The sequence below is a fragment of the Cydia amplana genome, chromosome 20, assembly GCF_948474715.1.
Source record: "Cydia amplana chromosome 20, ilCydAmpl1.1, whole genome shotgun sequence".
NCBI lineage: Eukaryota > Metazoa > Arthropoda > Insecta > Lepidoptera > Tortricidae > Cydia > Cydia amplana.
In genome coordinates, this window is record NC_086088.1 from 7,257,375 (window position 1) to 7,278,344 (window position 20,970).

At 37.1% G+C, this 20,970-nt stretch overlaps 1 protein-coding gene across 1 annotated transcript in view; it reads left to right on the forward strand.

The window, feature by feature from the left end:
- Window positions 1–20,970, forward strand: part of LOC134657499 (uncharacterized) — a 486,313-nt gene that overhangs the window by 245,085 nt on the left and 220,258 nt on the right. The window lies entirely within an intron of this gene.

Genomic DNA, 20,970 nt, shown 5'->3' on the forward strand with positions numbered 1-20,970 from the left:
AGAAACAATACATTAAATCTTGCTCTCCTTGTCTGTTCATGTCACACGTGACGTATTTAAATTCTAATTTAATTCATTTGATTGTTAACTATTTTCTGCATATTACGGCTTTGTCGAGATACGCGTTTTGTAAAGTTAAACCGAATAAACCCAGATATCATTAAGTCAGATGTAAAATGTTATTTACTACTCTATACGGTTATTCATAAGGCAAAAAATCAATTCAATTAGAAATTTAAATAAATAAAGTTTCGGCAGGGTGGAAATTTATTTAAGGCGGACAAAATAAAATTTAATAATATATGTCGGCTGATGGGGTACATACATAAGATCTTTACAGATTTACTTGTACGAGTATCGTATATTCGCTATTTATTTTGCTATTAAATTTATAAAATTAAAATAAATAATTAAATATTATACTGGCATTCCACCGCTATTATTTCAGTGCTGAACTGATTATCTTCGATCGTAGCCTTGATGATGTATTTGTACTTACACTTACGGCGGTAGGAGCGGCAATGAACCCCGCGCAGCGTAGAACGAGAGGTGCGTTGGGGTAAGTGCATATACATATAATTCTTCGTGCGTCTGTCTGTCTGTCCGTCCGTCTGTCACAGTCTATTTTCTCCGAAACTACTGGACCAATTCAGTTGAAATTTGGCACACATATGTAAATTTGGCACACTAATATAAATTTGTGACCCAAAGATGGACGTGTAACGTAAATAAAATTTATTTTAGAGAATTTGAAATACGGCAGCCATTTTGGGGGGGGGGGGGGGGTGTAAATGAAAAAATTAAAAAAATAATGTTTTTTAAACTATATAGTGTTACATATCAAATAAAAGAGCTCATTGTAAGAATCTCAAATAATTTTTTTTTTATAATTTTAGGATTAATAGTTCAGCAGTTATTCATGAAAATAGGCAAAAAATGATCATTCTCCGCCCACCTTCTCCGAAACTACTAGATCTAAAATTTTGAAAAAAATACACAAAGTAGTTCTTTACCTATATATGTCAGGAAAATCTATAAGAAATGTGCAGTCAAGCGTGAGACGGACTTAATATACGGAACCCTTGGAATGCGAGTCCGACTCGCACTTGTTTTTGTTTAGCTCTTATTAGGTTTAAGGAGTTTTATGAGTGAAAAAAGAAGTTTTTTGTTTTATGTGCCCGCGTTATTGCCGATCGATTGAGTTTTAAACGATAATTAGACAAAAAAACTTGTTTTTCACCCAACGAATGTAGATCCCCATGACACTTCTTACAAGTCGCCTTTGGATAGGCTTAATTTTAAAAATAATTGAAATAATGTTCTATATCATACTTGCAAAAAAAATCTAAAAATAATTTACGTGACCAATGCTTATTATTAGTAAATATCTTATAATTTAATATCTGATATATCACACGATACAAAAAATGGCCGCAAAGTTAAAAGTTCATTTATTTACGTTACTAGTCCATCTTTGGATCACCGACTCTTTGTCATATGTGACAAATGTGTACCAAATTTCAATTGAATTTTTCTTGAATGATTTGTATGCACTTACCCCAACGCACCTCACGTTCCACGCGGCGCAGCGTAATCAGTAAGTACCTAATAATTAGTGTCCGACCGAAACCACAAATTTCTGTATACATAAATATTGTTGTCCTACTTGCTCCCCAACTTTTGGTCTTTGTCACATAGTTTAGTTTCATAATACGAAGTACTATTTCGTATGTTTCGGCCAGGCCGAAAGATTCGGCCGTTTTTTGGCCGAAACCGAAATTACGGCCGAAACATGATTTTATGGCCGAAACTGGCCGAAACCGAAACCGAAACCGAATCTTCGATCGGACACTACTAATAATCACAATGGTCTTAAGTACCACAGACCCTACTGTCGCTTAAGTCCTTTATGACAATCTCTGCCTATTAGAACTTATAAAAAAAAAAAGAAACCGAGTAATTATATCCAACTACCGAACTTGCTTACAAATTTTCTCGAGATATTTGAGAAATGTGATATGCAAAGGAGAACATTCGAACAAACGAAAGTATTTTTGCCCAAGCTGAAACGGAGACCTTCGCCTACGCTCGGTCAGTGATGGTTTAGGTACAGTCAGCTGCAGGTCACCCCTGCATAGAAGATTGTATGCAGGGGTGGTAGCTTTTCTCTGCAGCTGACTGTACACCTATAAAAAATAGTTGTACCTGCTGCAATTTTATACCGGTACCGTACTTTATATTTTAACAGGTATAGTACCTTCAAAACGAAGCGGTATTGATAAATAATAACGGTACCGTACCGCCTATAAATAATAATAATAATTCAGCCTATATACAGGGTGGTCCAAACCTTGACGTCCAAAATTTTTTTTTTAGATTCCTCACGTCGTGGGCTATCAGAATATACCCCATGTATGTTAGCCGATTTTTCGTAGTTATCGAGTTATGATTTTTTTTTTACTTTTAACTTTTCTTATGAAATTCCGGGGTTCCCATACAGAGTGGCTAAAAAATAACTGCATTTCCGTTGCCAGGGAGGTTTTGGGATTATACTGAGCAACTTTTACAATGGGGCCAACCCCGAAACCGCGAAAAAAAATTACCCTTCCATAGAAAATGGACTAGCCAAAATGTATAAAAAACCATTTTTTTTTTCGCGATTTCGGGGTTGGTCCAATAATAAAAGTTGCTCAGTATAATCCCAACACCTCCCTGGCAACGGAATGCAGTTATTTTTCAGCCACTCTGTATGGGAACCCCGGAATTTCATAGGAAAAGTTAAAAGCTTAAAAAATCATAACTTGAAAACTACGAAAAATCGGCTAACATACATATGGGGTACATTCTGATAGCTCACGATTTTTGGACGTCAAGGTTTGGACCACCCTGTATAGACAATAATCTCAACGCTAGCCCAATGCGGATTGGGGACTTCACACACAGCTTTGAATTTCTTCGCAAATGTATCCACTACGAGTATGCAGGTTTCCTCACGATGTTTCCTCCTTCACCGAAAAGCTAGTGGTAAATATGAAATGATATTTCGTACATAAGTTCCGAAAAACTCATTGGTACGAGCCAGGATACCAATGAGTTTTTCCTTACCGCTTATACCGTAAAGAAATAATGCAGTCTCTGCTTTGCACGATTATTGTGTGGACATAATTCTTATAATCACCGAAACATACATACCTCTACGCACAGAATGTCATTGAAATAAAACATTGTTTTTTATAGTAAATTTATATAACATTCGATTTATACACATAACAATAAGCAGGCCGGGCCGCAGCGATATTGGCCTGTAAGCTTCATCTCGGTCTCCAAATCCGCAAAACTCGCTGGTACTAAATGCTGATCTTGCCGTTATTAATTATCTTGATTCTTGAAGATTATCAGAACAGCACGTTACGTAATCGCATACATAGACGGAACGAACGTCAACAAAGTAGGTGTAGACACAGCAAGTCTTTAGGTATTAAACGAATTACGCTTCGTATTAATAGATGAGTAATATTTAAATGAACATATAATATTCTCTAATATAAATACAAGATTACAATTAATTGACATCAAAAGTCATTGACGTACAGAAGTCATATACATTTTTATAATGACGCAAAATTGATACCAGCATAATGAAAATCAATACCAATCAGTAAAACGAGTCTTTAAACTTTTTTTAATTTTAAGCGGGTTTTGAAGGAACAAGTTACTTAAATTCGATTGTAATCGTATTGTTTTAGGATAATTTACTGCTGTTTTCGACCGTTACGACCCGTAAATAACAACAACTCACATTTAAAATTTGACTCGAGCTCGACGTGATTATATTTATTTACCCTATTGTATGAAATACAATTTATCTACTGGTATACATTTTCGTATGCGTATATGATGAAATGTCTATAATAATGTCAAAAACGAGCTACAACGACGTACACGTCTGCTTCGATGCAAGGCCAACGGCCATCTGACTCGAAGAAGAGTTTTGAGTGATGTCGTCAATGTATGGAAATTATACGAAAGTTTACATTTGGGATTGAATTTCTGTGTTGTATTTGTGAGTAAAAATATAAGTAGATAATAATTTGGTAGTTTAGTTATCTAGCCTTCAAAATCCCACAACAACTCAATTACTGTCAAAGACAAAACTGTAATGCGTCTTGCTCAAACGGAACTCCATATTTTGATTTTTGGACAGTTTTAGTGTTGATTTGTAGAGAATTACAGCAAATAAAAAATATTATGGCGTGAAGATCCGGTACACGGCTTCTTCGTGAACAGATTTACGTATAATTTAATGCAGTTATTAATCATTCATTGAACAAATTGATTGCACAAAGTGAGGTCTAAATCGAAAACGTCATATACCGTCCCCTTAACTGACAGGAGAAACTATATTTAACCTCCTAAAAAAGAAAGCGAAAACAGGTTAAGATGACATTTAAATTCCTTAATAAACTCTAAATTCAATATAAACTTACACTCTCCTCTAAAACAACCAATTAAAGCAAATAATCTTCGCCATAAGTAGAACGTTTAAGCGGAGCCATTAGCTAAAAGTGGTTAAACTTAACTAGGGGTTGACCTAACACATCGGGTTCAAACTGCGGGATTGGATCACCACCAGTAGTGTTTATGCTCCGTTTAGATGCTGCAAGTCGTTACTTGCCTTGCTTTTTGCTGGCTCGCTTACACTTTGCACTAGTTGATTTATTGACCACATCTATAATATAGACACAGACATACCTAATACACTGGTTGGTCTCCGTTTTGAAAACTATACCTATGTAGGTATGTAGACATATAAGACTACATAGACCAGCAACAGATTTTATAACAAACATTGTAAAATTATATAAAATGCAGATTGTGCGCCAAATTCAGTAATTAAGGTAAAGTCATTGACTGATAACATTTTTTCGCAAAATGTAAAGTAGGTACGATGATAAACGAGCTCTTGGAATAATTAAAATTATAATAAATGCTGCTGTTATCGGTGTCTCAGCTACAGGGTGCACCGGCGCAATAGTATTGCAAATAAACACATCCGAAAATTATACCATTAAATTCTGTGGACTGATCTAACAATAAATGACGCTACAATCCTGTATGAAATGTAATAATATTTTTCCATTATAATTTAAGAGAGTGGGGTACAATAGATAGATAGATAAACACTTTATTCATTTCCACAACATACATGGTAATTACAAAGAGAGATTTATTAAACATTGGCATGCAGAATAAAAGAAAAACTAATATAATTACACGATATGAAAAAAAAAAACATAAAAGGACATAACCAGGTGTCGTGGCAGAGTACAAAGGGGTACTTTCTTTTCATTGTAAATATATGTGATTCTGAAGGTACAATTTGTGGTGCAATGAAAAAAATAATCAAACTAAACCACTGTCCAGTGGTTCAAACGCAACACCAGCTCGCGCGGTCGTGACTGGTCGCCCGAAGCCTAATGAAGTCGTAGCTCCTTCGATGCAGAGATACCAGCCTGGTACCTCAGGTGTCGCGGGAAAAACCAAGTTATTTTTACATTTTAAAATCCTTTTTTACATTTTTCTTCCTTTTTGTATAGTGCATATACATTTCGTCATGTGAAAATCTTCTGTGGGACAATTTTTGAGCGGTTGATTCCAAGTAGGTATTCTTTGGTGCTAAAATATTAATTTCGTCTTTTTTCCTGCCTAAGCTGGGAATATTGTACGAAATTCCATTGCCGGTGTGCCCTCGCTTAAGAGCCAACAGGAGTGGTCATTTCTCCATACAAACGTACTCGACTGTTTCCTCCGTGGGTTTTGAAGCTAGAGCAATGATTTTTTCAACACAGATTAATATTATCAATATCTGTGTCGAACCGTTTTGCTTTTTTTGATATTTTTGTTTTTTAAGGCGCTAGAGCCCTTCAAAAATGGCCAAAATGGCCTAATTGACTATGCCGCAATGAGAGGCGTGGTATTCAAAACTGATATCAATTAGCCAAAAAAGCAAAACGGTCTGACACAGATAATTTCATAATCATTTAGATTTCCAAATTTGGTTACGATCGGTTAAGTTTTGGAGGAGGAAACAGTCGAGTACCAAACCTCAATTTTTGAGATTTTTACGCAGGATTTTTCGCCTTGTCCTTATCGTCGTCGTCTGTCGTTTTAGGAGCCGCTTCCGTTAGCGAGACGTTAGTTTCATCTTAAGCGTGGGCAACATGAATCACGTTGTTTCAGAAATGCATGATTGTAAAAAATATAGTTTTTTTATCAACCTTTAGTTACTGACAGGTTTGGCCGCTGGCCAGTAAAGGGTAATTCTCTGAGAATATGTCAGCGGTTGCGTCTAGTTGCCACGACTCTTTTCATACAATTTGTGTGGGTCACGGCAATTAGACCGCAGACAATTTTTTGAGAATGACCGTAAAGACGATAATCATACTTTTATTCTATTGACGGCCGAAGACAAAAGCACTAGTCCTTATTAACAGAGGAACTGAAATGTTTTGTTACTTAAAGACTGGTTAAACTGATCTTCTATTTTTCTATTCTATTAGTACCTATACCTAATTATCTATTGACTATTAAGTTTCACCTTTATCGCTTTATTAAGAATATTAAGATTTCACATTAAACGACATCAATTTCACCAATGGTCGAACAGCTCGATTATCATATTTAATTTGATGCCTATACGTGAGTAATCACTCAGTCATTATAACTGTACTGTACTGCTTGTATTAAAAGTCTTATAATCCTAGAATATTGCAGGCGCTTAAGATCTTTTCTAGATGGGTTATAGACGACCTAGGACCCCTGACTTGATGTGATGGCTTCATAATCTGTGGCGGTCGATAAGGCTTAGTGCACACACTCCGTTTGCACAAGTTAGTTGACATTGCTCAAAAGCCTGCCTGAATTCAGCAATATGATGATTACAGCTATCCGTATACATATTTATCCAAGGAAAACGAATTAGTTCAATAGAATCCTGTGTGGCTTTATAAGAACCTTTTTGGCTAAATGACCCAATTTTACGAGTAGTGTTCCCACCGTCTTGAGTGGCAGGCGGAGCAAATTGGGATAGTTAACTTAGAGGCAAATACAAATTTATTAATTTACATCAAAACGTGTATTATGAAGTTTTTATTGAAAAAACACAGTTATACGTACCTACGATTACAATTACTGTTATGTAACGCCAAATTCTGACTGTGATGAAGTTTGAGTTAAATATGGAACGAATTTATTATAATTACAACGCAAGTGAGCTCTAGGCCTTACTATCATAAGGTCGGTCTCACACGATCATAATGCGTCGCGCGTGCGTGGCAGATTTTACGGTCGCTAACAACAGCGGTCAGGAAAATTAACGTTAAGCATTATACTAAGTTCCCGCATACCAAACCATAAGTCACTAATGTTTGTTTTCATTTTAGTTTTTTCACTTTATAGCTTGTAGAATTGCTTTTAAACGGTGACGTTATGCTATGCTATGCGGGATACAAATGGTGCTCGATATCAATTCGGAGAATATAATTATTAACTTCTTACTTCCGTTGGCGCTACAACCCTTTGTGGGTCTTGGCCTCCTCCACAATCTTCCTCCAGTTGTCGCGGTGCCTGGCGACCTTCTTCCAGTTGGTGAACTTTCTCATCTTCCTAAGATCTTCTTCTACACAATCTATCCAACGCTTCCTAGGCTTGCCTTTCGGTCTTTTTTGTTGCGTTGTCATGACTTTTTTTCAAGGTGACCCGCCCATCTCAGCCGCTGTGACAGAACCTGACGATGTTCTCGTGCTCTATGAGTACATCCAACTCGTGGTTCATGCGTTGACGATAGGTATCATGTTCCATGTTATTACAGGACCATAGATCTTTCTGAGCACTTTTCTTTCGAACACTGCAAGTTTTAGTTCGTCTCTCTGAGTTAGGGTCCAAGTTTCGCAGGCGTATAAATTATTACTCGAAACTACAATCTTGATATGTATCGGATACTTTTTTGTGTCGTATGTAAGTAACTATTTACTAAATAGTGAAGTAATAAAACCTAATATGACTTCTTTGGAGAAAAACAGCGATTGTGCCTTGTATGCTAAACTGTTGGCGTTGATTAAAATTAATTTGCAGCCTACAATTGCGAGTACGTTAAATATAATATAAATAATATTGAAAACAAAGATGCGTTCTATTTTTGCATGTACATCTCGCAAATCAACCGCCTTCTATCTCATTCACAATTAGCCTGCAGCTGTATGTATGTCGGTATTGTCGGTTGGTATTAACACAGACGTCGCTATACAAACACACTTTGTGCGGCGCCGGCGCCGGTGACAAACGTTTGTTTATTTACTTTACATGCCACTTTACAATTGTTTGGGGTACGGCTAATATGATCAATTAATTGTTTGTCAAAATTATGACTGACTCAACATCGCTTCGTCCGACAAAATCCTTATCCACGAATTACCACTTTCGGGTCTCACAATATTACGGTCCAAATGTTGGTCATCATATTATCACGTTAGGAAATCTTAGAGACAGAGGCAGGTCTTGATACAGAAAAGTGCATAGTTTATGATTAAATATGTTTAAATATAATTTTTCTTCGATTTCATCACAAATCCAAATTTCTTGTCGCATTTTCTATTATTATTATTTGTCCTTGTGAATTACCACCACGTATAAGTTTAAATGCTCGGGTATCGCGGAACTTCTGACATCTTCTGACGTATTGTGAAGGTGGTGATGTGTGCTGCGCCGGGTACACTACACGGTTACCTACTTTGCCGGCCTAACCCCAAAATGTTCTGTAAAAATCCATTGTTTCGTACTTGTCTACGAACAAGGCATTTGTAAAAAAATATATATGATTGGTCACCTCGTCATTTTACATGATGATGCCATAAAAAAGGATTGGAACTCACCCTTCAAGGCCCTTTGAATTTTTTACTCGTTTATCGCTTTTTAATTAATTATCACTAATTAGACAAATTTTAATTACTTTAAGAAAACTCACATCAGTCGATTTAGATATAGATGCATACATTAACTAACGAGTTAAACCTGATCTGATAAAATGTAATTAGCTGTTTCGAATAAATAATGTATGCAAAGTCAATTATATATAAGGGCATGTGCCACCATCGACTGGTATCATTTCAACAATGGGTCTGAGACATATCACCCCTATCGTGATCCTAATCCTCCAGCTCTATGGATTGAGTTTAGCAGCCGATCTACCCACGCTTCCGAATAATCGGCTCGCAGAAGGACGCGATAGGGACCTGCCCAACGCTACCCCAATCCACTGCGGAGCTACTTCTCCGAGAAGAACTACCGTCTCCGCCCATAAAACTCTAGCTCAAGTCTTTACAAATACAATCTTCGCGAGGGACGCGATCACCGCCGGAGTGTTAGGAGCCCCTAGCGGACCCAGACCAGCAGCCAGCTCACACTATAAGCTAGCTGAACTACATGGAGCCAAAGTCTTGTACGCCCTCGAAATCGACCCTGCTGGCGAGGCGGCCTACTGGCTACCTCAAGGCGGTTCTATAGACATTCCCCATCATCCGACTAATAGCCAGCCACATTACGTGGTCACTCCAGACTTCAGCGGTTGTTCCTGGACGGTCACTCCCATGGCCAACGGAAATCTTCGCCTGCGACATGTTGAAGGCGGCAGGGAAAGAGAACAGTTCAACAGCTTAACTGAAGCCCAGAAAGGAGGACCCACCACATACGCGATGGAGTATAAAGACTATGGGTATATTGTGGAGAAACGCCGGTTGGTCAGCAATGTGCCAGCGTTCGCTTACATGCACTACGCAAACGGACATTGGACCCTCAATTTCCAGCGCAAGTCTTGCACCCCAGAAACAGGCGGGTACACGTTCAACGCTCAACGTATTTTAACGGGATTGATAATGAACGAATCGAGATCTACTTACCCTGCTATATCAGGTACCAAGAATTACAATATTCCTTAAATGTCAAGTTGGGTACGTATTGTTGCATTTGAGTTTATTTTCATATTTACGGGTACACTCAATCGCTCATCATGTTCTTTTCGGTATGTTTCTTTGTATTTAAAACCCAATTTCCTACTTATTTTGTTAAAATTTTGTATTTTCCTTGGTTCCATATCAAATATAAATTTCTTTACTATTTTGTAGTATTATTTCATTATTTTATGTCCTTATGAATCACGACCACGAATAAGTTTACAGTATGCATTTTTTTAAGAGTGCTAGTTCCAGATGTGTTTAGCCAACGAAACAATATGAATAAAAGTGGCCCGTGCAATACACCACACCTGCTTTTATACAAAAGCAACTAATTTGACTTCTATTGCGCAGATACATTTTCATTTCATTTCATTTATTTATTCACAAGCAATATTTACATCGCATTGGAAATTATACTTACAAATTGGCTAACACAAAAGAAATACACAGTAACATACAAGTAATACACATTATTTTGCCCAACAACAAGAAAAATAATTATCTAGGTAATTAAAAAAAAAATACAATTACAATAAAATTTACAAATGTAGAAAGTCAGTCGAAATTTATATATAAAAAAAAAAAAAAAAAAAAAACAATCCAACAATGATTCTCCAAATGCCTTAACTCAATGACTGATATACAACACTTAAGTCGTTTTCATTATTAACTAGACAATACTTCATGTGGTGGTCTTAGAGTATAGTACAATAGACCACCTCAGAGAACCCACCAAAACAGTTCTTTGTGGTCAAGGACTACAAATGAAATGGGACAATAGGTTTCAAGGGGCAACTGTACTTAACGTTTGATTCACAAACGTTTTTGCCCTTGGTGTCAAAGGACTATTGAGAATTTAATTGATTGCTAATATTGAATGTCGACTTTTAATATTATAATTTGTGTTTCTTGATGGTTCAAGTATAAAAAGGATTTATAAATGATAAAAGATTTCGGGTATTAGAAATACTTTTACATAATTTTGAGTACTACGTGTTAATTTGTTCGAGTTAATTTAACTCTGATCAATACAAAAATATATATCTTTGCTCATCCGAGAAAAGATATCGTGCCAGTGAATCAGTGCTAATGCTAATCCGTTATACTTACTTGCGTATTTTTTACATGCTTTTAATGCAAATTAAAAAAGTTCGGTGGAGTTGCCGGGCGTCAGACCGTCAACATATCCAGCATCTCCTGAGGATGCCTCGTAGAGAGGCGAAACACGTGTCGAGTATTGTTCTTTTGGTGGAGGTTTGTTATATTTATTTGCGTATCTATTTTTGCGGTGGGATCCCAGGGTGAAAACATTGATTGCATGTAAAAAATAACCAAGTAAGTATTACGGGTTAGCCCTGATTGACTAGCACGTTATCTTTTCGCAGATTAGCAAAGTAATATTTTTGTATTAATTAATAAGGATTTCCGCAAAGTAACGCCTGATTCTATTCATTATTAACAATAGACTACATAATTTGTTTCTAATGTTCTTTCACGCCCACAAAAATGTGCTGTCATCTGCCCTTCACATTTTGCACAATGATGTTTGACACTAACTGATTTATTGCAGTTAATTGCAATGCAACTTTGAAGTTTGCGAAATTATTCATTTTTAACCGTGAAACTCAGCGAATCTGTATTTTAGTCCTGCTCCTGGACCAGGGCCGTTTGGTGATCCTATTGGCGAAGACGTGAAAGCGTCCCTCGCGAAGATGGTACTTGTCAAGACTTGGCCTCGATTCTTGTAGGAGGCGGCGGTGACCTTCCTAGGAGTCCCCATGCCGCAGTGGATTGGGGTTGCGTTGGGAAGCCCCTTTATCGAACCTGTTGTTTGGCAGCTTGTGGAGGTCGGCAGCCGAGCTCAACCCGTAAAGGTGGAAGATGAGAATCACAAACGAGGTTGCAAGCCTTAGTGCCATCGTTGCGTTGAACTGAAGCTAACAGTCGTTGGCGAAAAATGTTCTTATATACATCAAAATTATTGACACAGGTGCATTGGCACGTACACATTTTTTATTAAATACAATTGATTTTACAAAACAATTCTGATTAGATATGGGTTGGTACAAAATACTATCGAAGTATTCGGTAAGTTACTTCCAGCAGTTAATTTTAATTGTAACTTTGAATATTTTAATAAATAAATTATCTGCGCAAGTATGTACATTTTCGGCGAAGTGTATTTTTTACTAGCCTAAATACTTGGTTTTTTCACTGCTGGGTAAACTTCTTCCAATTATTACCTAATGCAAAGATATGCAATAAATCTATTTGTGTCAAACAGCATTGTGCAAAATTTTAGGGACAGGTGGTAGCCGATTTGTGGGCGTGAAGGACCATTAGAAACAAATTTGTCCATTGTGATTTTAAACTAAAGCTTCGGCACCGCCGCTCTGTCTGACCATCGGTTCGAGTAGTATAGTGCGAGTCTTCAGATGCTTCAAGGGCCATATGTATTCCTTTGGTAGAAACCGGGCCAACAACATCTCCAACATTTCTCTTGAGAATTTCACGTAAGAAAGCGTCATGTAGGTCATGTGGAGTACATCATTAGCTGCATGCAAAACAGGGTATATGAGCGACATCGACACATATCTATCTTATTTAACCTTTTCCACGCCGTGTCAAACACAAAAGCTGTCACTCAGACGCCACATCATTGAAGTGTCAAAACTGAAGTTGAACTTTATGTCATATGCACGTAGGTCGATGTTGCTCTGTGGTCTGTGACCGATTAATCGGTCTTTGGCGTTGAACCTACGGTGCGGATATATCGGTCATTGGCGTCCAAGAATGAACTATCTTACAAAAATAAGCATCTGACAGCTGTGCACAACTGCACACCCAGGCGGTCAATATCGGTCAACAGTTATATCCTTAATGAATCACCAGATGGCGCCTCAGTCACGCCACCCATTAAATTATGTCAGAAAATCGCCGCCATTTCACGCCTCTCCCGCCAACTATTGTTCGGCTAGCTTTCGGCTATTCTGCGACCATTATTCGACTATTCCAAAACTATCAAAAGTTCTATGAATGGCAAATGATTTAAGATGGACCGTGAAATTATGGAATTTTACTTTTCGAGATGTCTTTTGTTAATAATTTCACAAGCTTGGTGGCCAGTTGTTACTTATGTGATCATCATCGTTTTTAGCCTATAAGCGTCCCAATGGGTACAGGGCCTCTCTCTTTGCATTAGCCGATTGCTGGTTGGGGACTTTAATCTATAGTTTGACCTAGCCGCCAATCAAAACTTGCTAAGCAACGACATACATAGGTACTTCAATGTCTATTTATGGATAGTTACGAATGATTTCTACGTGTCTAGAAACCCATAAACAAAACTTATGTAATAAACACGCAATTAAACACCCTTATAAGAATTCGAACCCTGGATTTCTGGAGCTTCACTATTCACTACATTACTGACTCGGCTAAAAGTCTATTATCTACTCTATAAACAGTTAATAAAATTCTTCGTAGATGTTTGCAGAAATGATGCCCTTAGTCGATTTTATATTACCTACATCTACTCAAAAGCACGAGCTCCTAATATAATCCGGAAGATAAATTGCTAGTAAGGCAATATGCCAATTATTGATAGAATATTGGGCATATCTTGGAAGGACAGGGTCACGAACGAGAGGGTTCTTGAGATTGCTCAGCTGCCCAGCCTCTTTGCGCTGCTAAAGCAGAGACGCTTACGCTGGCTGGGGCATGTGCATCGAATGCAACCTTCTCGTTTGCCGCGGCGTGTTTTGCTTGGCGCCATAGCTGATGCCAAGAGAAGCGTCGGTCGGCCGATGCTACGGCACAAAGACTGCGCCAAGCGAGACATGCACTCCTTCAACATCCCGGTTCATAAATGGGAGGAGCTTGCCGAGGACAGAGACAAGTGGCGCAAACTGGTGTTCGACGGGCGTAAAATTCACGACGACGCTTGGTTTAAGACACTCGCAAGTAAGCGAGCCAAGCTTCATCAGCCCGACACTTATTCGCCACGGGTAAATTACACCTGCCAGGCCTGTGGTCGTATTTGCCGCTCCCGTATTGGCTTACATAGCCACGAAAAACGTTGTCGCCCTACCTGACACTGTTTCAATAGTCTGTAATAGACTTTAAGGCCAATGATGATATAAAAACAACTTTAAAAAACAAAATTGTTATGATGTCGTCTAGTGTATAATTTATCTCTTGGGTCGTCGAACTGTAAATTAAACATGCAAGTGTCTTTTGTTTTCTATTGTTTAGAGTCATTATTGAATATCGTCATATTATAACTATGAGTTACGGGTAAGATAAACGACTTACATTACAGTTTGAAAACAATTTAAGATCAAACGTAGAACTGATCATAGATATTTAAATTTGATATTCTTTAGTCAAACAAGATTCTTGTTAAACGAAGATCAGCGTATTTATGTCCCCTAACAAGCTGAGTCTTTGATATACTTTTGTTACAAAATAATGTGGAAAAGCAGCTTTCGACGAGAATATTACGCTTTATATATTCAAAGAATAAATAATGATGTAGTTAAGCTGATGGTAATGATATTGCTAATGTAAATAATCAATGTAATGTAATCTCGACATTGTTAAATGAACTCTTAGGTTAGCGTAACCTAACCGACTTTTGGTATTGCTAGCGATTGCTAGCAATACAAAATAATAGCGATGCCTTGACGAAGAAAATGATCATCCCCATCCAAAGCAGAATAGCTACTATGTGCGTAGAGGTCTTCTTAGTGACGAATTCTTAGTGAATAATGAAGAAGTTTGTCATCGAGCAAGGAAACTGTCAACCACAGGGGCTCATTACCCATTCTGGAGGGTAGGAATAGAAAAATTAAACTACCATTGTATAAGAGCTAATTTTATACATCAAAGAATTTAGGCATGCGATGACGTAGGTATAGGTATAGTCGACCATATTATACCTAATATGTACATATGGTGGACAGAACCAAAAGCAACCGGCAATGGATGAATTTGGCTGAGGATGATGAAGAAGGCACATACCCTTGCTTTGAAATAGTCTAAAAAGAGAATGTCAAGGCAACATGATAAATAATACCCAATAAACCACGTGCTTTTAAAGATACAGTTTAAAAAAATATAACTGTTTGCTAAACTATGCCACGAAATACCTTCCCAACTGACATCTCGAACGCGACAATTTTAATTAAATCAAGTCCAAAAAACAATAAAACCTTTCAACCAATTTCGTTTCCAACAGCCGAAATTTGTCTCACGAACGCATCAAAATTCTGCAAAAACGGAACGCGTCAACGAAACAAAATGGCGGACAGTAGCCATTTTGCGTTCTGAAATTTTAATTGGGCCGATCAAGGACCGTTCGCGGAAACGCGGGGAATGCGGTCGGGAGAAAAACTTTTATCTGTCGTCGATTAAAATTCTGTTCGTAAATCGAACAAATAGGTGGGTTTTTATCGGCCACGCCTGCGACACAGGCTTGACACCAATATGGCCGATGGGAAGACGTATTGGGATCGATCGATAAAAATGTTTGCGCTTTACTTGGTAATTATTTGCCATTTGAGATGTTTTATTCCTTATTATCTTTGCACGCATCCCTCAATGTTGTATTGCTGGAATCTTGAACTTCAATTTAATGCAATAAGGGCCTATTCAAGGCCTATTCAATATTGACGAGTTTTCTCATGCACCGAGTTGATGACTTACAGAAAGCATTCGAACCTCATTTAACCGCTGTTGGTTATTTTTCCTCCATATATATGGAATAGGGCTTTTACTAAAAATAGTGTAATTATTCAAGTAGGTAGTAATCAAGCGGCTCCCTCTATATATATTTTCCAAATAAATAAGTACAGAAACAAGTGTAAGATTTTTATTAGTATATTTTAATACTTGGTTTTTGGTAGTTAATTGATATGAAATGGTTTACTATCGGTGATAAAACAATTTATAGAATCACCTAGTTAGTAGCACCTTAAGTATAGCGGGGTCTCTTGTCACACGACTCACACGTACCTACTTATTGCAGTTATTATTATTACGTAGGTATGTGTATTACACATGAATAAAATTTACAAAAAAGATTTAAACCCATAACCCATCTGGATAAAATACAAGTAAGTATGTATTCATACAGCGCAATTAACCATAAATTCTTACCCACATAAATGTGTTATCGTTTAAATCGTATCCGCAGCTAAGTAATTAAAATTAAAACCGAAACAATTTGTAGAGCGGTGTCAGGTTGCGTCGTTAATCATAGTTTTTAATGTGTTCGGAAAAAGCGGGCTAAGCCAAAATATCTGCTAATTGACGTGTTCCTGGTTAGATTAGTTGGAGTGTAATGACTGTGAGTAGGAGCTAGGATTTGTCATATGTAGTTACAAAAATAGATGTGCTATGGAAAAATAACTATTTAAAGGACGAGAAATTTTTTTTTGCCCAGGATTGCGCAAAGTGGAAGAAAGCAAGTCGGAAAGCGGACCCTGACAAAGACCGGGATAACGCTAGGTAGAAGAAGAAATAATCTACCCCGCGCGCTCCCTACGCGCTTCCTACAAACCTCAATTAGCTAATTATCGTTTGTCCTTATCTGTCATTCTGACTTATGTACCTATTTGTAAGAAAGGGATAGAACATAATTTCATTAAATCAGGCCCGTAAAGTTTTATGATTAAGGGGGCTAGAGTTTTCGATGTTTTGCAAGGTTATGTTAGGTAAGAGGAATATAGTATGTTATGCTCGGTGCAAGAAGAACAGTTTGAGAAATTTCAATGTTTTTGTTTTGCCCCAACTTACCTAAAACTTTGGTATTCGTATTTGTTTATCAATTGCTAAAGTAGGTATATTGTCACCCAGTTTCTTCCTTATTTTGGATTGAACCTTGAACTTCATCTCCTATTTTACTATAGGAACCTACCAAGTATATTATTGAATATTATTCTCATGACAGTAGTGCAAATGTAACATATTTAAAATCGTGTCAATAATACTGGGAAAGACGTTAAATGGCTTTCAGGTTTATTTACCTATACAAAAATAATAATATTAAAAAATATATATTTATAACACAAAATTTTAAGATAAGATAAGATAAGATAATCATTTATTGCATAATTATAGGTGTTACAGAAAGGTGGATTACATCTAGAAACATTAGCACATCTACTTAGTAACGTTAATTATACTGCCGTATTCGAACTTCAAGATATTCACAAGAGACGACACGTAAATAAGTAGTAGATCCATTCTAGATACGTTATACATAGTTTAGATTTCTAATAGTTCTCTTTTGCAGCTCAATTCGGGCAACCAATGTCACTTTTACGTTAGATAGAGTTAGATATCTATTAGATGTGAATCGGATCTCTAAGTCATATCTTGTGGAAATCGTTCAAGAGTATCTCCAGAATCGCGGAAATGTCTGACAGGTTAGATCCTAAAAATATTGTTATCGTATCTTGGTGATGTCTAAAAGATATCTTATAGATATGTATTTCAGAATCCGAATCGGGCCCATAGTTATTTGACACGCAGCTGTATCTAAATTAACTTGATTTAGACCCGCCTATTAATTAATTAATCTGTTATGAAAATGATGAGGATGATGCATTTATTACCCCTTTTGTCATTTGTGATTTAAGTGATAGACTTCTAAAATAATAGATTACTTATGATAAATTTTTTGTGATCATAGTTTAGTGTAAAATTGTTCTATAAACTAGAAAATGGTAACTTTTGCCGAGTTTGTTGCCGGTCCCATATTGGGATACCCTCCTCCAATTGAGGGGGGATTTAAATCCTCTCGGGGCAGAGGTGTAGGGTTGGAGCCGGTCTACCTAGCTTTATTAGACGTTCATAAGCGCATTGTAATTATGCCTACTTGAATAAACTATCTTTTATCTTTTTAGGGTTCCGTACCCAAAGGGTAAAAACGGGACCATAGGGTCCCGTTTTTACCCTTGTTTGCTTGTTTTTAGTATTTATTGTTATAGCGGCAACAGAAATACATCATCTGTGAAAATTTCAACTGTCTAGCTATCACGGTTCGTGAGATACAGCCTGGTGACAGACGGACGGACGGACAGCGGAGTCTTAGTACTGTCCTGTTACTGTACTGTTAGTACTGTCCGTCTGTCACCAGGCTGTATCTCACGAACCGTGATAGCTAGACAGTTGAAATTTTCACAGATGATGTATTTCTGTTGCCGCTATAACAACAAATACTAAAAACAGAATAAAATAAAGATTTAAGTGGGGCTCCCATACAACAAACGTGATTTTTGACCGAAGTTAAGCAACGTCGGGCGGGGTCAGTACTTGGATGGGTGACCGTTTTTTTGCTTGTTTTGCTCTATTTTTTGTTGATGGTGCGGAACCCTCCGTGCGCGAGTCCGATTCGCACTTGGCCGGTTTTTTATCTTTTATCTTTATCTTTTGGAAAATGGAACTTTCATGATAGTTTTGACAGTTAGTTAACAGACAAATCTTGTGTCAGGTATTATTAATAGGTACTTTTTGGACTAGCGATGTACGGCGAATTGTCATTGTCATGTGACAATTGTCACAGTGGTGAAATAGGGGGCCAGGAAGCTGCCTGTTCCAACTTCAGTGACCTTTCTAATTAGTAGGCAAAATTCCATCCAATTCCGCGTTCACCTCCAGCTAAATAGTCGTAAATTACCTAGCGCGTCATACAAATTCCTCCCTTTTTGTGTAATTTTTTCCACCCTTAACAAATATGCGAGAGTAAATCATAAGGGCGCGTTCCGGAGATGTTTGAGTGAACGCATAATGCTATATTTGGACCGTTGGGAAGGATGCCACATCGTTTGCTTTAACTATGACATTCCGGCTAACACGTGGTTTCATGCCATGTCATTAGGAGAAAAAAAATAGACAAGTGCGAGTCGGGCTCGCCTACCGAGGGTTCTGTACTTTTTAGTATTTGTTGTTATAGCGGCAACAGAAATACACACATCATCTGTGAAAATTTCACGGTTCATGAGTTACAGCCTGGTGACAGACAGACAGACGGACAGCGGAGTCTTAATATTAGGGTCCCGTTTTTACCCTTTGGGTACGGCTTTGGGTTTGGGTTTTGGGTAACTTTAAAAACATACGAACCCGTATATAAACGAGTAAAAACAATACACTCTTTTTGTTTGGGCAGTCGTGTAAAAATTACCCATCTTTGAGTAGGTACTATGATGAAAGTTGTAGATCAATATAGTTCCGCAAGAATTTAGAATAATTTAGAATAATAAAATAAGCATAATTTTTATGCTTATTAATAAAAAAATACACTTCTAAAAACTATTGTTTTATTGTAGGGTTCCATCAAGTATTTCGCTTTCCAAAAGGGTTCCGTAAAAAAAAAAGATTGAGAACCGCTGCCTTAGAGGCGCCTTATACAAAGATATATGTTTCCAGCAGCCTTATCAAAGAATAAGGTAAGTATTTATACCCTTATCACGACTGCCTTAGCAGTGTCAAACTGACATATTTATAGTTTCATCATACTTATTTATGCATATGTTTCAGCTAATTATCTTGAAACTATGTATTTTCAATTAATTTTGCAAATTAAGTAGGCAGGTATGTTAGTTACCTATAATTGCTTAAATTAATAATACGATACGTAATAAATTTTCACGTAGCATTATTATTTTGTGGATACCTGAATCAGTACAGAAAAACTAGATAACCACGAAACAATAATTTTCGCGGCAACGGTTACGAATGTTAATAAATATCACATTAATTCCACAGCTTCCTCATTCATTTAATACCATAATACAGTTAATCCCTATATTCAATACTAAATATCCCATTAACCACTCAACAATAAGCTTTATCTCTTTAGAAATAAGGTACACGAAAACACGTTTCGCTAATAGAGTTCCACTATCGCTCATTTTTCTTCGCACCCCACGTAATTAACTATCTTCCCTTCCGAATACTAAATACCTATTTAGTACCAACTATTCTCGAAAGAATAAGATATACATAAGATATCGCAGGTGTAAAAGAGATAGTAGAGAGTAATAGATATCACCCCAAGTCTTCACGCTTGCTGTAAGGGCGATTATGGTTTTAGACGAAAAAAGTCGTAAGTGCGGGTAGTTGGATATTTTTTGTGACGTTTCGTAGTTGAGTTGTATCGGTTCATCTTTCCCCTTATGTTATTCTTGGACGGCAGCCGCCTGTGAAGTGATAGGAAATGTTTATTTAACTAAACGATATTTACACTTTATTGGATATTTATGGTCATTTAACTGTCAAATGGATGCCGTTATTTATGGAGATTTTTATAGGGAGATTTTTGGTTACTGAGCTTTTACTGAAGGAAGTACATTTTGATTAGATACCTAATATGCTAGGCATCGTATAAAAATAAGGTAAACATTTTGCTTAGTTCTAGACATGATTTCATATCCATTCATTTTACTCTGTAGTGACACAGAATAAGTAATAGTATTATCATACTGAACGGACACGCACCGCCCCGCCCCGATTTGGATTACCTCGCCCGCGACAGGCCGCGACATAAATGTGTGCGTAAGTCGCTCTACTGAGAGCATGTCAGGATTCCGTCAGAAACTCAATGACGCGTGTACAGACGTGCCGCGCACACATATAAACGCAAATCATTTTTGATATATGGCGTGTCCGCCCTGTGGTAGTGACTCCATATGTAGGTACACATTTTATTGTAATACCTAACTAATGTCTCATAACTTGATGTAACAGACGTAGGATCAATATAATAGTTATTTGTTTCACAAGTTTTTGTTTAAACTTTAAACCGCTCGTGGTTAAACAAAATTTGCCCCCGAGTGAAACTCAAAAATTTTCACCATACCAACCTAAACAAAATATTAACTTTAAGATATCAAACAAAATGAAACTAAATCAAATCCAAATGAATGTTATTTAATATTTATCATTCAAAATCATC